General features: G+C 37.3%; 1 long non-coding RNA gene across 1 annotated transcript in view; it reads right to left on the bottom strand.

Moving 5' to 3' along the window:
- LOC150102848 (uncharacterized) overlaps positions 1-9,224 on the bottom strand; it is a 219,378-nt gene extending 210,154 nt beyond the window's left edge. Inside the window, exon 1 of the long non-coding RNA XR_016548867.1 lies at positions 9,054-9,224. This is a non-coding gene — a long non-coding RNA (uncharacterized LOC150102848). The remainder of the gene's footprint in view (positions 1-9,053) is intronic.
- Positions 9,225-16,963: the final 7,739 nt, after the last annotated feature.

Here is a 16,963-nt window from a genome sequence, read left to right as displayed (position 1 = left end):
TGGGTAGGGTCTAGGGGTTTTTGAATTTCATTAGCTTTGTTTATTCAGGGTTTATATATATATGCCGTTTTTGGTTAACCAGTTAGGGATCTGATTGATGTCGTGTTGCATATTTGTGTAAGCGATATTTGCGTTGTTGGCAGTGTGGTCTGCGCATTGGAAGATTTTACTTTTTAGGGGAAGATGGCTAATATCGTGTGTGTGTATATGTTGAACAGAATGGGATATAGAACAGCTAATCGTGGTACTTCACAAGTTACTGGTACCTCTTTGCTGTGCACTAATCTTATACATGTGATGTGCTTTCTGTTTTTCATATATGCCAATGGAGTAGACGACTTCCGATTCCGATTTTTTTTTATTGTTCTTTCAAATATTTGCATATGTACAATGATCATCTATTCAGTATATTATTTTACAAGGTTCAGTACTTTGTGCTACATATAATGAGATTTAAATAGTAATGATGATAACATAGTTTTTTTTTTGTTTTTTTTAAATAACAATCACAGTAATAATTTACAATTATATTGTTCAGAGTTACATAAGTTGTACAATATTACATATCGTAGTTTACTATTTTTTTTTTTTCAAGTTTGAAAAAGTGTGATTATACAACAGTATTTACACATATGCAATCAAAATATTATATTTTCTAATTCTCACAAACATACAGCGTAAACTCATGATTTACATTTTTTTATTACATTGCATATATTTGTTAGTTATTACATACATTACATATTTGATTACATATGATACTTACATCACATACATTGGTTTACATGTGATACGTACATTACATACATTTGGTTACATATGATACATCTTGGATGAGAAGTAATTTCTTTGCTTTCATCTTCAAAACTTATATGTAAGCTTATCTGAGGATGACACCAGTTGGTCATTATTTATTGAGTTTTTTTTTTTGCTGGGTTGGGAAGCTACGAAATCTATGATTGAGAAATTCGCGCTCGCGCACGCACACACATACATACAATAACTTGGAATATATTGATGCGTCGCTAAACTGGAAGCCTGAGCGAATATATTGTGTTTCATTGAGTTTCATTGGTATTTTGGGTGCGTGTTTCTTGTTCGTAGTATGTCCTTGGAGCTCTTTTCAGGTTATTGTAGTTTGTAAGGTTTCTGTATTCAAAAGGTAATTTGTTTATTATGTCTGGGATGTAGAAGTTTCGCGTGGCCTTTCCGTTGTGATTATTGTATTTATATGTGATATAATTAGTTGTCTGAGGTCTTGTTATGCGATATGTGTTTCTGACTGTCCTGTAGTTGGCATCGAAATAATGTTTTAACAAAGCTGCATAGTGACATAAATGTTTTGCTGTCAGTATTTTGTGTTCTGACATTGCAGTGTATATAAAGTCGTTATTGTCTCTTTGTTCCCAAAAGATCAGTTTTATGATTTTGTACTGTAACGAGATTAATCTATTTAGTTTGTAGGGAGCACCGAAAGCATACGTTGTTATAGCGTATCTAGTATACTTTGGCATAGTGCTTTGTATATTAGTGTTTTTAGGCGTATGGGAACTATGTCTTTAACCTGTAGAGTTTGCCAGTTATTGTTCGGAGTTTGTTGTGTAGATGGTTTATGTGGCTATTCCAGTTCATATCTGCATCGAAGTAAATTCCAAGGTATCGTGTTGTTTCAACCTGAGTGACTGTAGTGATTTTGCTGTTCTATGTGTTTTTTATGTTGGAAAGTGGATGTTGGATGGATATATATTTCTTATCAACTGGTCGAGTCAGTGGATTTCTGAATATCATGAATTTTGTCTTTTCTGAGTTTAGGTGTATGCAGTTTTTCGTGAGCCAGTCTATGATCAGATTTATGTCATGTTGCATATTTGTTTGGGCTATGTTTGTGTTGTTATGGATGACTATTATAGCTGTAACGTCTGCGTATTGGAATATCTTACCTTTGAGAGGTAGCTGATTAATATCGTGCGTGTAAATGTTGAACAGAGTTGGGGAGAGTACAGCTCCTTGTGGCACTCCACAGGTTACTGGTAGCTCTCTACTTCGATTTGACCCGATACGTGTGATATACTTTCTATTTTGGAGGTAGTTTGTAAACCACCTGTGAAGAGGCCCGTCCATTCCAACATGCCTGAACTTTTCTAACAAGATTTGATGTGTGAGTGTACCAAATGCTTTAGTTAGATCAATAGAGACTACCATGGCAATTTTGTTTTTGTCTAAGGCGGTATTAATTACGTTTGTAAAGTCTTCCAAGAGAGATGTTGTTCCCTTATTTTTCTGAAAACCATATTGTGTTTTGGGGATAATATGAAAGGCCTCTCTATATGCTGTGAGTTTCTTCAGTACGATCCGCTCCATAATTTGATTGATAATTCGTAATGTTGCTATGGGTCTGTAATTGCTGATTAAATTTCTTTTTCCATGTTTGTATATGAGTGTGATTATGGCGGTCTTTAGCATACTGGGTATCTGTCCTCTTTTAAATATTTTATTTATTAATTTTAGTAGGATAGGACTTAAACTAGTTGCATGTTGCTTTATATCTTTAGGTCTAATATGATCAATTCCTGGGCCTTTGTTTGGTTTGATTTGGTGTATTGCAGAGAGAAGTTCTGCTTCTTTTATGGATGGGAACCATAATGTCTGTTTTGATTGTGGTCCAAGTGGAGGGTCTTGTTTTGTGATTGGGGGAATTATTTCTGCGCAGTTCTTGAATGGAGTCTGCAAAGTATTGGTTAAAGTCATTTGCTAGTTGTTGGATAGGTTTTGAGTCTTTCATGAAGCTGTGTTTTATGGTTTCGGAGGGGGGTGGTGTTGGGAGCACAATCTAGCATCTCGTTGATCAAGTGCCGGTTTGTTTCATGTTGTTTTGTGCAGAGGTTAATTTGTCTCTGTAGTAGTTTCTTTTTGCATTTCTTATTTGTGTTGTAAGGCGATTCCTTGTTATCCTATATTCAGTTTTTAAAGCTGTGTTATTTGGATATCGCTTTAATTCTTTCCACAGAGCGTCCTTTCTGTGTATATCTAGGATTAAGTTTTGTGTTATCCAAGGATTTTGGCCTGTTTTTGAACAAATTCTGACTTTCTTTGCAGCTTTCTTATATATTTCCTCCAGTGTGAGTCTAATGTTATTGTATAAGATATCTGCTGAATTTGATGCCATGTGTTCCCAGTTGTTTTTTCTTATTTCGTGGTTGACTACTTCTTCGTCTATTATTGTTTTTTGTCGCTTTTCTTCTGTGGGGCGTTGCATGGATATTGTCTTAGTGTGCAGGTTTAGAGCCGTGAAGTAATTATCTGCTACTTTGCATTTTATAACTGATGCAGTGTAACTGTTGGGTGGTGCTCGGACGTTTATGTGATCTAGGCAGGAAGCAGTGATAATAATTCAGAATATTTCTTCTCTAGTATATGGTGTTATTGTTGGTATTAGATTATACATGGATAGCGTGTCTAGGTATTGTACGGTGTTGTTCTGGTTTTCGTTTGCAATATTTATGTTTATGTCGCCAATTATCATTAGGTATTCGGTTGAGTATATTTCTTGGCTTGAAAGCCAGCAATTGAGTTCCTGCAAGAATTTTATCATGCTTAAGTTTGGTGGCCTGTAAATAGCATTTAGTATTATGGGATGCTGTCTATTTGTTGTATTAGTGATTTCGAGGCAAAGGGTTTCATCATGCTCAAATTGATAGGCAATTTCTTTTGCTATTAATTTATGTTCGATAAATATTAATATTTCAACCCCTCTTTTTGTTTGGCTGCACGATCAACGTTGTTGAAAGCCTGGAATTTTGAAGTTTGTGACTTTGAAGACTTTGAAGTTTGTGACTTTCTCAAGAGTATCTTGTCGTCTTTGATCCACAAAAATTGATAATTTTTTCTGTTTTTGCTTTTCTTGCTTGGTACATCAGATTCTGATTGAAAGGTGTTAAATACTCAGATAGAAAGAGTGGTGTATTGTCTTGCGTTGCGTTTAAGTCCTCGACAACTGGTTTTTTTCAGTCTGCTGGCTTTTATGAGATTGTCTCTTGTAGCCTTGCTTGTCAGACGAACTATGAGTGGTGCGGGTCGTGGCGAGCCTTGCTTTTTTTGTTCTTCCTGGGAATCCGATTTATGGTCTGAATATCATTATTCTCTAGGGGGATGTCAATTGCATGACCCAACTTTATAACTACGTTTCTGAGATTTTCTGTGGATTCACTTTCTGGAAGACCGTTTATGACAAGGCCTTCTTTATGTTGTTGATGATTTAAAAGTTCGTATTGTAGTTTTAGGGAATTAAATTCTTCGCGGAGTTTGGATGTGTCTTTTATCAATTTGTGCTGCCTGTCAGTTAGTACTTAATGCTGGTTTTAATGTCTTTTACCGTTTATAAGACTTCTTCGACTTTTGAATTATTAAATTTAACAAACTCTTCATATTCGCTAATTTTTTTGTTATTTGTTTATTCTGTTTATCAAATAGTTCTTCGACAAGATCTACTAAGCTGACTTTTATATTTTCTAAACCTTTTTCTAGTAATAAATTTACGGAATTCAAATTATAAGACTCACCGGTATTTTTTTGTCTGTTCAGTTCATCGTTCGATTCTGCCTCCGGCGTAATCAGTTGAGTCGTGGGTGGCGGCGTTTCTTTGTTCTCTCTGCAGTATAGGCATTTCCATTCCTCTCGCTTGCCATTCGATTTGTGTTGCCATGTTGTTTCTGAGATTCTGGAACATGTAAAGTGAAGATTCCTAAGGCATTTCCTGCAGGTTATATGACTTCCGTCGGACGGTAATGCCTTCAGGCACTTGTTGCACTTCATGACTCACCTTTCTTCCCTTGGACAACTGTAAAGATGGCGACGTCCTTTGTTCTATGCTCGTTAGTGACCACGGTGAACTGTGTTCAATTTTCAGCACACTCGGATTTTGGATTCCACTTGGCCGATTTCGATGAATTATATATCACTGTCTTCAGTATGACAAGAAAGAGTTACTTTGTGACACTTTTAAATTAAAACCAGGAGTTAGAACCACATTAAAACTATAAAAAACGGGACCAGCAATACAACCATTTAACCGTTCGTATGCCCACACAGCGCCCTCTCTTCTATAATAATAATAATAATAATAATAATAAAAATCAGCTAACGCCTTTTTATTCCCGTATACGGGAGTAGGCGAGGCCATTTAGCCCTATCTAACTTTTTGGAGACTGAGTGGGCAGTTCAATCTCCACTGGTACCCAATCAGAGACAGATGGCCCAAGGCTATCACTAATTAAGCGGTACGCAGTGAAGAGAGACGGCTCAAATGTGCTGCCATCTCGTGGTCCCTAACCCTAACACAAATATATTTAATGTCTGAAATAATGTGGGTTCTACGGTCGATTTTCTTGAGTTTACAGGACGAAAAACCCGAGTTTCCGGGAGGAAAAACCTGCTTGCCCGTGCCAGAGATCGACTAACTCGGGAACCGGTCGAAAAAAGGCTTAGAAAAATTTCCTCTAGTCGCCGACTAGACTCGAAACCAAGACTTCCTTCGTGCGGCCAAGCGCGGTGGTGTGCAATAATAATAATAATAATAATAATAATAATAATAATAATGGCAATTTTCAAAAATCTAGAGGGACAAAAGAGCAAATTCTTATTAATAAAATGATTCTCAGATATTCAAAAAGACGAAAAACTAACATGGATAGACTAACTTAAGCATAGATTGATTATAAGAAAGCTTTCAATTATCAAAAACGTACGTTCGTTTCTGGCTGCTGCTATGAAATCATGGAAAACAACTTTAATAGTTAATAATGAACGATTCGGAGATATCAGCATTAAACGGAGAATTTTCCAAGGTGATTCCTTGTCACCATTGCTCTTCAACATTTCTTTGATGCCTTTGTCTATGATTTTGAAGAAAACAAAACTTGGATATGAAATTCCTAAATGTAATATTAATATTTCCCATCTGTCGTAATGGATGACTTGAAGTTATATGGAAAATCGGAACAGGAAATAGACCCATTACTGAACACGGTTCGTATTTTCAGTGAGGACATCGAAATGGAATTTGGTTTAGATAAATGCGCAATTTTATCTATTAAACGAGGAAAAATTAATGACACTAGCAATTTTAATTTTGATCAAGAAAAATATACAAAGGCAGCTTCATCTAACGAACACTATACATACCTAGGAACATTAGAAGCCAGTGATATTCTCCACTCGAAAGTTAAACAAGACAGCCGCAGAATACACCAAAAGAGTTAGAAATATTCTGAAAACAAAACTAAATGGATTAAACACGATTAGAGCAGTGAAATCTTGGGCTATACCAATCATCCAATACATAGCTGGCATAATAGATTGGACAAAAGAAGACCCGTACAAATTGGACCCACAAAAGTAGAAAAGTAATGACTATGCATCATGCATTAAGTGATGTTGACCGGCTGTACCTATCAAGGAGAATAGGTGGACGCACAAGTACTGCTGCAAATGAGACAGACTGTGAAAGAAGAAATTAATTTTAAAAGTTACATCAACAATAGCAAGTGGCATAGCTAGGGGGGGGGGGGGTGCGGTCCGTCCCGGGCAGCACTTTGAACTTTTTTGAACTTGTGCATTTAATTCTAAAATACAGGCTCGAGAACTCAGTTCCAAATATTGTAATACTACTACAAATTTTCCTCACAATTGCTGTAAGTGTTGCTAGTTTTGAGAGGAGTTTTTCTAAATAAAATTTGATTAAGAATTATCTACATTACTATGAAATAGACTTCGCCAATGTCATCGACGATTTTGATAACAGAAAGCAAGATAAATAACATTTTAGAATGTTGAAGTTAAAGTTTTACTTCAAAAATAAACACAGTGTTTTAATTTATTTCCCTATACGTAGTTTTGAATTTTTGTAGTATTTTTGGTGTGTATTGAGAGGGGTGGCAAACTCAGGGACCGCCCAGGGCGGCAAAAGTTAAAAAGGTTAAAAGTTAAAAAAGGTTCTAGCTAACCACTGACAATAGCTCTGCGCAAATGCTTGAAGCAATTATACAAGAGGGCTTTCTAAAAGCAACAGGAAACAAATCGGATTAGAAAAAGGAACAACAAAATAATCGATATGTGCACTGGAAAAATAATGGACTGAAAAAATAAGGACGTCTGCATGTACTAGCAATCATGTTTGTTTACCGGGCGCAACGCCCAGTCACTGCGTTTGTACGTAAATAGCGGGCGATTCTTTCATTGTCTTATTTATTCTCGTTGTTGATCTGTTTTATTGATTTTAGTGTGTTTAATTATTGTTGTCGTTTTTGTTATAATTTATTTTAAAGTTTAAATTTTTATTACGCCCATAAACAATACATTTTAACTATGAACAAAATCGATAGTTTATTGGGAAAATGTTTCTCGTTATTAAGTCTAGAAGAAAAATTGGCCCCTATAGACGAGCCTCCCTTGACTATAAATCAATAATAGAACCCACTATATAAATATAAAAAAATTAAGTTGTTTTTGGCCCCACCTGTTTCTATTGTCACCAGCCGCCACTGGGACGGGGGGTATCCCCTGTTCTCAAAAGTAAAGGAAATGACATCTGTGTTGCAAATGTTAGTGACCAATCAGCAAGGAAGTAGGAAGAAACTTTTTCCACTGAAATTGAAGATCAAGGTAGTTCTCAAATCTAGTAATACCGAATACTTTATTCGCAAGTTCGTATTGTAGGGTGAAAGTTTCGAAGCCGTAGTGCCGTGATTTTTGAAAAGTAATAGGAATGCAGATTTAAATTTTAATATGAATAAGAGAAAGGGACTCTGTTTAATTTTGGTATTAAGAAATCTCTCATTGAAGGTGTTTGTGAGTCATCCACCACCAGCCTACAAAGCGATCTGCAGGATGTACAAAAGGAGGGAAAAACTCCCAGCACACAGGAGAAAAGTCTGCATTCACTTGTAAGTACTTATAATAATATTATAAATTTTTGGTGATCAAAATGGGATATGTCAATGAAAACCAGCACAAATTAATTTAATGATGTTTATGTTAAATTGACGTTTAATTAATTAATTACCAATTAATAATTAATTATCAAGTATTAATTAATAATCAACATCAGCTAAATTAACGATTAATTATTAATTAATACATTACAAAATAACGAAGGTGTTCCGTGAAAATTTCAGGATTTGTGAAGTGTTCCGCCGTAGGAAAAGTTTGGGAAACGCTGGTCTACAGAATGACGATTTCTTTCTAAATATATAATTTTGATACGCCGCACATGTTCTAATAAAGTGCCTCCATTAGATATAGTTTTGTTTCAACCCAAACTCGAAGATTTTGATATGCGGCTCTCAACGATTTAAAAAAAAATACCAGAAGGCTTCACATAAACACGTAACCAGCCCGAATGCCTCTCTCGAAGGGTCTTCAAGAGAGGCATAATCTGCTTCAAGAGCAACTAGCAATCCAAAGTTAATGCTAACTCCTCTCTGTCAGGGTTTATCTATTAATTAAAAAAAGAAAAGCAGTGAGAACAATATAATTTTAAGCGTTTGAAAACTGCGCACATCCATTTTTCGTATATTAACAGACGTTTTGCTTTCTTAATAACATTCACTAAAGCCTTACTATATGTACCACTCAAACAATATCGGATAATTCTCGTCTTAATAATGATAGCGTTATTAACAGTCTCAAGTTTCCATAATTTGTTAATATTTTCTACTGTGATATGCAGCACCCAAGTCTTGAAATGAGGTTGCTTCCTCCCGCACTCTCTCACTCTCTCTCTCACTTTTTTATGATAGAGGGCGGAAAATGCTTATTTCCCACTTTTGAATATAAAGGCAACTACTGAATTCGTGTAAACAAACTTAGGCGTCGGCAATTAAGTATGTTTTGCGGTAATAAACAACAACAACATAACTAACAAAATACAAAAAATACTTCTTAAGTAGCTGAGATTTACGAACACTACAAATAATCACTCGAAACTGGCAAGTATAGTTATATTATTATTATCATTATGGGACACCTCCAAATATAAATATAAAATTCACCATTACCTTGTATTTGATGAATCCGGCAGATTTTGTTAAAATACGTCATTCCACAGCAGGTAGAATTCTTGGTTGACGTACTGGTTCTTCAAAAGATGATTCATTTCTACATTCGAAATTACGAAAACACTTTCCAGTCAAAATTCAGAGATTATTTAATATTATGGAGGGTGGAACAATATTTTATGTCATCCTAGCATTATCTGAGTGAACGATAAGCATAACTCATTTCTGTTGCAAAACGGCGTTTCACATCATTAGCAGACGCTCTGCATTTACCCGAATAACAGTCTCGCATAAACAACAAAAAAGCTATCTGATTGGTCGAAAATGCTTCTTTACACTTATAAATGATAAATGAGCAAATTGATAAGACACACACACACACACACACACACACACACACACACACTTAGTGAGCTCACGAAAAGCATGTAAAAGATATATCATGAGCAGTCTTATTATTAATAAAATAAGTACGAACATGCACGCATTTGAAATGAATATGATTTTAAAATAACACAAAATTACTACAAACACTAACTGCACAAAAATCTTTATTAATAAAACAAAACAAGATAAAAATAATAATAAACACTATTATTTCGTGTAATATATTGTGATTATTATTATGAATATTATAAAAACTTCTAACTTCTATGGCTGGATGGACATCCCTTGGATTTTTATCCCGTAATCGGTATTTTTATTTATTTTTTAATTGTTTAAAGAAAGAAAGTTTTGAGCACTTGGCTCGCCCTAATTAGGGCTGTGTAGAAATATTTCAATCTGTGATCAGGGCCGCCTTTGGGCGTTTATGTTTCCATCTGTCTTTTTCATCGTAATCTGATGACTCACGAATGCGTAGGTTGGGATGGAGTGATGCTTGAGCAAAGTACTTGGTTGCTATCTGGAGGAGAAACGTAGGTATGTCTGGCAGGTTTCCGTCTTGATGGAGAATAGTGTTCCTTACAAACCACGGGGCATCGAAGATCATTTGGAGACATTTGGTTTGGATTATTTGTAATCTTTTAATGTTGCTAGGGTAGGTGTGGCTCCACGCTGGTGAACCGTAAGTCAGTATGGGTCTGATGATTGCTTTGTATATTCTTAATTTGTTTTCTGGGCTGACTTTGCTTCTACCGTTGAGTAGAGGGTAGAGTTGAGCAATTGCTGAGTTTGCTTTGTTGCAGGCATGAGAGATGTGGGAGCTGAGATGGTTATCTAGTTTTATTCCCAGGTATTTTGCTTCATTTTGCCATGGGATATCAGTATTGAACATCGTGACTGCTCTATGATGGTCTGCTTTCTTCCTTGTAAATAGTATGGCCGTGCTTTTGTCTGCATCGACATTAATTCTCCATATCCAAAACCATTTTTCAAGATTCATTGCTGCGCTTTGTAGTCGTTGTGTGGCTAGGTGTGGTCTGAGCGATCTGTTCAGTATCGCCATGTCATCTGCATAGAAAGCCATGGTGATTGATGCTGTGCTTGGGACGTCTGATATAAAATGTTGAATAGTATCGGAGATAATAGAGAGCCTTACGGGACACCTGCTGTGATACTTCTTGTAGTGGATCTGAGCCCACAGAGTTTCACTTGAAATTTTCGGTCTTTCAGGTAAGAGTCTATGATTTGGATGGAGTTTAGTGAATATTGTGCAGTTATTAGTTTGTGGATGAGGCCTTTGTGCCACACTTTATCGAAGGCTTTCGCCACATCCAGGAAGATTGCACCTGTATGTTGTTTCCAATTAAATCCGATAGTTATATAATCTATAAGTCTGTGGATTTGTTGAGTTGTGCGGTGACCAGTTCGAAAACCAAATTGTTCTTTTGGGATTAGGTCTAGATTGTCCGTTTCGTTTTGTAGGCGTTTTAGTATTACTTTTTCAGCTATTTTCCCTAGGCCTGACAAGAGGCTGATAGGTCTGTAATTCTGGGGGAACTGAGGTGCTTTCCCCGGTTTGTGGATGAGGATTATATCTGCCTGCTTCCAGCGAGTGGGGAAGTAGTTGAGTCTTACCATCGCATTTATGATAGCCACTAGATGCATTATTGTTTTGTGAGGGAGTGCTTTTATAATTTTGTTTGAAATCTGATGAGGACCTGGTCTTTTCTGTTATTGAGGTTCTTGATGATTTGGTATATTTCATTTGGCGTGGTATAGTTTGTATTGTCACGGGTGGTGGAACCATGAAGTGCATAGCGTACTTGCCTGTGGATTTTTCAATGAAGCGCAAGTCCACATGAGTGTAGTTTGGTTGAAATTGCAGCTCCAGGGTGTCTGCAAAGCTTCTGCTTTTTCATAATCTCGGTAGACTATACCTCTTACTCCATGGATTGGTTGTATGTTTGGGTGATCGTTGCGAAGGGCTTTAGTCATTTTCCATAATGAGTTATCTACAGTGTTTAAGGAGCTTAGTTTCCTCTCCCATAGTTTATTCTTATGGTCTTTGATTGAATATCGGACTAGGTTTGTTGCTCTGTTAAGCTCTTGTTTATCCTGGGGTGATAGTGTTGCATGGTATCGACGTCTAATCCTGTTTTTGTTGTTGATAAGCTTTAGAATCTCTTCTGGGAGCAGGTTAGTTTGAGCTGGAGTGGTAACGGTGGAGGCTGTTGCTAGGCCAATTTGGATTGTGCCTTCCAGTTTATTGATCGCTGTGTCTACTTCTTTGGGTGAGGAGATGGTTGGGACAGGGCCTGTGATGTTGCAGAGAGTTGCGTTGAGATTTCTGTAGGATTGTCCAGAGATGGTTTCTGCTTCTCCGGCAGAGAAGCAGTTTTGCGTTTAGGTCTCCCGCCACTATTGTTGCTTCGTCTGTGTCAAGGAGCTGGGAGAGGTCTGAGGTTAGGAGTGGTTTGCCTGGAGGGTTGTAGACTGAATATAGTTTTAGACTACCTATGTTGTTGGTATGTATTTCAATTCCAGTTTCTTCCAGGTCAAGAAACTGGAATTGAAATACAGATCAAGAAAACAACAACTACAGGTTTGTAGTTGTTGTTTTCTTGATCTCATTGTATCTTATGATATAGCCATTCCACCTCCTCTGGCATTGAGTCTACCTGTCCTAAGTAGTGTGTAGTACCTTATTTTGGGGTTGTCGCAAGGCCAAAGATGTGTCTCGTTGACTAAAAGGATGTCTATCTTATATCTTTCAGCAAATTCTTTTAGTTCTAGGAGGTTGTTGTTTAGCCCGTTAGCATTCCAATAAGCAATCTGTATTGAGTTAGCTATGGTGACTGTGTTATCCATTAATCATGAAGAAGATGACTTGTGTGTTTTTGAGGAATTTATTGGTGTCGGCCTGATTGGGATTTGTTTTGCTAAAGGCCGTTAACATCTCTCCTAGAGTAGGAGCTAGGATTGCTGCAGAGGTTTGGTTGCAAGATGCCAGTTTGTTATTATAGAGACTGCAGATGCATATGATTTCTCGGGAGTAACAGCCCGCATTCTGATTTCTGGTGTAGTTCTCTTCTGATTGGGAAGGGGTAGTGCCTCTCTAGCTTTCTGGAGGATGGATGGATGGAGTGAACATCCCTTGTAGTTGGCTGGGTGTGGGCCGCCACAGTTCACACACTTAGCGGGCGTGGTTCGTGGTTTGACGCAAGTGTGCGAGGGATGGTTGTCACTGCACTTGATGCACTTGTAACCTGCTTTACATAGCTTTTGTGCATGCCCATACTTTTGGCGGTGATGGCATTGACCAGCTGAAGCCTTTCTTCTGAGAGGTTCGGTCTTTACTGATCTCGACCAGGACCAGAGGCATGGGCGCTTGTCTGCTCGTTAATGCGCGATATCTCAATCGGCTCCAGGCCTTGTGAGCTGAGGTCAGTAGCTATTTCTTCAGCTGTTATGGTCTCAGCCAGACCGCTGATGACCACCTTTAGTTTTTTTTCACTTTTAAGCTGAAACGTGTGATATGGGAATTTCACTTCATCCATAAGTCTGGTGAGCTGGCGATAGTCCGAAGTTCCTTCTGGTTGAATCCAGATTCCTTCATCTGTACTCTTGGCTGATGTAAATTTGATGTTTGCGTTCTTCATCGTCTCTGTAATTAAAGACCATTTTTCTTTTGTTCTTAAAATTACTGGTGGAATCCTCTCTTTGGGTTGTGCCCTGGAGTCGGTCTCTATTCTTTCATCAAGTTGTGCTGTTAAGTCCATTGGAGTTGTTTTTTCCAAGGGTTGATGTATTATTTCAGGATCTGCAGCTGGCGACCCCTACTAGCGCTTCTTTCTGCTGACAACCTGATAGTCTGTAGAGTTATCTGAGTCCACTAGGGGCTGGTCGTTAACCGGCGACATAATCTCTCTGGTGTTATCTTGAGAAGTGCTGGGGAGAGGGTCAGGGGATTGACAGTTCTCTGTTTCAACCTCTTCCATTTGGTGGATTGCCACCTTTCCTGCCCATTTCCTTTGCAGCAGGCCTCCTACATGTTTGAAGATTGCCAATAGCTGCTTGAAGTCGAGCTCATCATAGGGAGAGTCCATAACTTGGCCCAAGAAAAAACAGCGGTTGCTCGGGTTTCCCGATTAGTTTGTAAGTGATCCTGTAGACTTTGAGAGTCCACTAGCTAATCCCGTAGACAGCTTAGAGTAAGCGCCTACCAGGAAAAAGTTAGTTTATTACATGTGACTATTCTAAACAAGGAGAAAAGGAGTTTCGAGAACTTACTTGGACACAGTGCAGAGACCTACCTCCCTAAAATACCATTCGTCCACCACTGGTTCTCATTGCGGGTGGGGCCTGCCGGCCATCAGACCTCTGCATATTTCATACAGAGGGGGAGATAGTAGGTCTCGAACTGTGTTAGTTCCAGTGCATTGCGAGCTGCCCGAAAAACCTTATATAAAATTCAACTAGGCAGAGTCTAAAGAAATACGTCCGATCACAACGATAACGATAGCCCTACTATGATCAACCTCAATCAGTTTCTATATTATAAAAAAAAAAAAATCAGCTAACGCCTTTTATTTCCTAATAGGGAGTAGGCGAGGCCTTTATACCCTATCTAGCTTTTGGAGACTGAGTGTGCAGTTCAATCTCAACCGGTAGCCAATCAGAGATAGCTGGCCCAAGTCTATCACTAATTATAGCACCACCGATGAAGAAGCAGGCAAACAAGTGCTGCCATCTCTTGGACCTAACCCTAACAAGATATGTCACTGTCTGAAATAATGTGGGTACTACGGTCGATTTTCTTGTGTTTACGGGATGAAAAACCCGAGTTTCCAGAAGGAAAAACCTGCTTGCCCGTGCCAGAGATCGAATATGAATATTATTTATACGAAAATTAAGTAGAATTCATGATTAGAAACTGCTAACTTGGAGAAAAAGGTTTAGTATCTTCAACTCCACTCCAATCCAGAATACATTGTTAGGTTCATCATTCCTCACCCTCGGTCCCACCTGAAAAAGTTAAATTACTTCGACCGGACATTTTGAATAAAAATTACGCCTTCATGGTATTTGTAAAAGATCGCCATAGTTATTTAATAAGTGAAAAACGTAAATTATAAGTGTTTTTCTCGATAACACATGCGTGTTTCGAGAGTCTAATAATTCCTATATATCATTGGTTAAATGAAGCTGGGGCTCTCCGGGGCCCGTTCCCGGAACTTTTTTTATGCACTGGAGCCGGAACATTTTTCTGTTTTGTGACTTTTCTCCCTTTACGGTAATTAGGCCTTCATTATTGTTTCAACAACTGTTTACAGCTTTGAATGTGTATATAAAGTCAATATCAACTGTAGCCTGATTACGAACGCGTGATGAAAGGGACGGGGAGGCTTGGAGCTTCCCCGGATAGCATTCAAAAGTAAATACAATTGGTTCTTTTGTATAGGGTACTGAACATATTCGTTTAGAATTTAACCACTGCTATATATATATATATATATACATATATATATATATATATATATATATATATACACACAGTCTGGTCTCTTTTTATATATATATATATATATACATATATATATATATATATATATATATATACACACAGTCTGGTCTCTTTTTATGGTGTAGATACGTTCCACAGAAAACCGCATATAAAAAATCGCACAAAAAAAGTCCTACCTTACGTTGAAAAATTGCGTATACGTTCGATACTTTTCTAAAACCGCATAAAACGAAAGGAATGAATTAAAATAAACCTAAAATCTCATAAAAAAGTTTATGAAAATAAGAATGCCTAAGTTTGTTTTAAAGCTTTATTCATTTAATTTCATTGAAAAGTAACAATTCTTTTTTTTTTTTTTTTTTTTACATTTTGTCATCAGAATTATCGTCGCTATTAGACAATATTCGGCAACGTTTGCGAACTGGTGCAGAAGAGGTGGTCAGCGCATCAGAACTGTATGGTAAAGGCAATGATTCTTCACAAACAGAATTAGCTTCACCCTCGTTCTGTGTTGATTTTTTTACTTCTTAACAATGTAATCCGTGATTAAACTTTGCGATGATGATTCTACTAGTTTTTTATACAGCCCGCGATATCCAGACATAGTTCTTCAGCTCATGTTGGAATTTCAAGGCTCGTTCAGAATTTGTGTCATTAACAAGAAAAGGATTTTCCGATTTATTGCACAGTTCAAGACTTCTCGAATCATATTTGCAGTGAGGGGGATAGGTTTTTCTTCTGCTTCATTATCCTTTTCTGGATCTTCGACGATATCCAATATCATCATCACTTAAGGCATTATCCACAAGCAATTCGTCTACATCATTCTGGCTAAATGTATCAAAACCTTTTCCGCCAATTTCCTGTGCCAAAGTAATGATTTCAGCTGATAATGTACATGTTTGCACTGTTGTAATATATCCAGGCCAAGCTGGTTTTCAGCAGGAATTTAAAATTTGTGGTCTTATTTCAGCGATAGCAGATGCAACATGATTTGATCAGTAGTAAATAGAAATTATTTTCCAAACGTTTGGATGTTCTAAATGCGGATGACTTGGTGCATTGTCAACAATTAATAAAATTTTAAAATCGAGAGCTTTTTGCTTCATTATGTTTCCACTTCTGGTACAAAGCAATTATTGAACCATTCAGTAAATACAGTAGTTGTTACCCTGGCCTTTGTATCAGCCATCTAATGTACCGGTAGCTGTTTTACATCTTTGCCTTTTAGAGCACGTGGTCTTAGAGATCGATTTACTGGGAAGGGGAGGGGATGTTTCAACATTCGATTCCCTGATGCATTGCTACAAAGTAACTTTGTTACTTTGTAGCAAAGAACAAAGATCGAAGTAACAAAGTTACTTCGATCTTTGCTTGCTTTAAACCCACTTGCTTTTTTCTCAGACTTTCCGATGTAAGTTCGACTATGCATTTTCTTCCAAAACAATCCTGTTTCGCCAGCGCTAAACACTTGATCGGGACAATATCTACCATCTTCAATAATTTTGGCTCATCATCTGCAACCTTGCCTGTAATCTTCACGTTATGAAGTGCATTCCTTTTTAAAAACCCGGTTAACCATCCTTTGCTAGCCGAAAATTCTTTATCAGCCTGGGAAGTGGAAGTAGACGGCTCCATTTGCTTCATAAAACCGAAGAGCATTTTGTTTAATTAAATAACCACTTACAGGAATTCTTAGAGTTAATTGTTCAATCCAAATTACGAGCGCTCGTTCCGTGTTTTCTAATAAAGCATCTCTTGAGTACGATGATAATTTGGCACTTAGTTTTGTGCCAGAAATGACAGATTTTCTTATTGCGACTTCATTCTTTTTAATTGTTCTTATAGTAGATGCGTCTAAATTAAAATGTTTACCAATCGCCGTAGATCCCTCTCCTTTTGCTAAGCGATCTAAAATTGCAATTTTCATTTCCAAAGAAATTGCTTTTCTTTGGTGCTTTTTTTTTCTCCACTGGGCAAAATTTAATTATTAATTAATAAT

Source organism: Typopeltis vanoorti, chromosome 9, assembly GCF_054136105.1.
Source record: "Typopeltis vanoorti isolate ZY-2024b chromosome 9, IOZ_Tvanoo_1.0, whole genome shotgun sequence".
NCBI lineage: Eukaryota > Metazoa > Arthropoda > Arachnida > Uropygi > Thelyphonidae > Typopeltis > Typopeltis vanoorti.
Note: the sequence above shows the minus strand (reverse complement) of the source record. Positions and strands in the feature narration are given on the sequence as shown.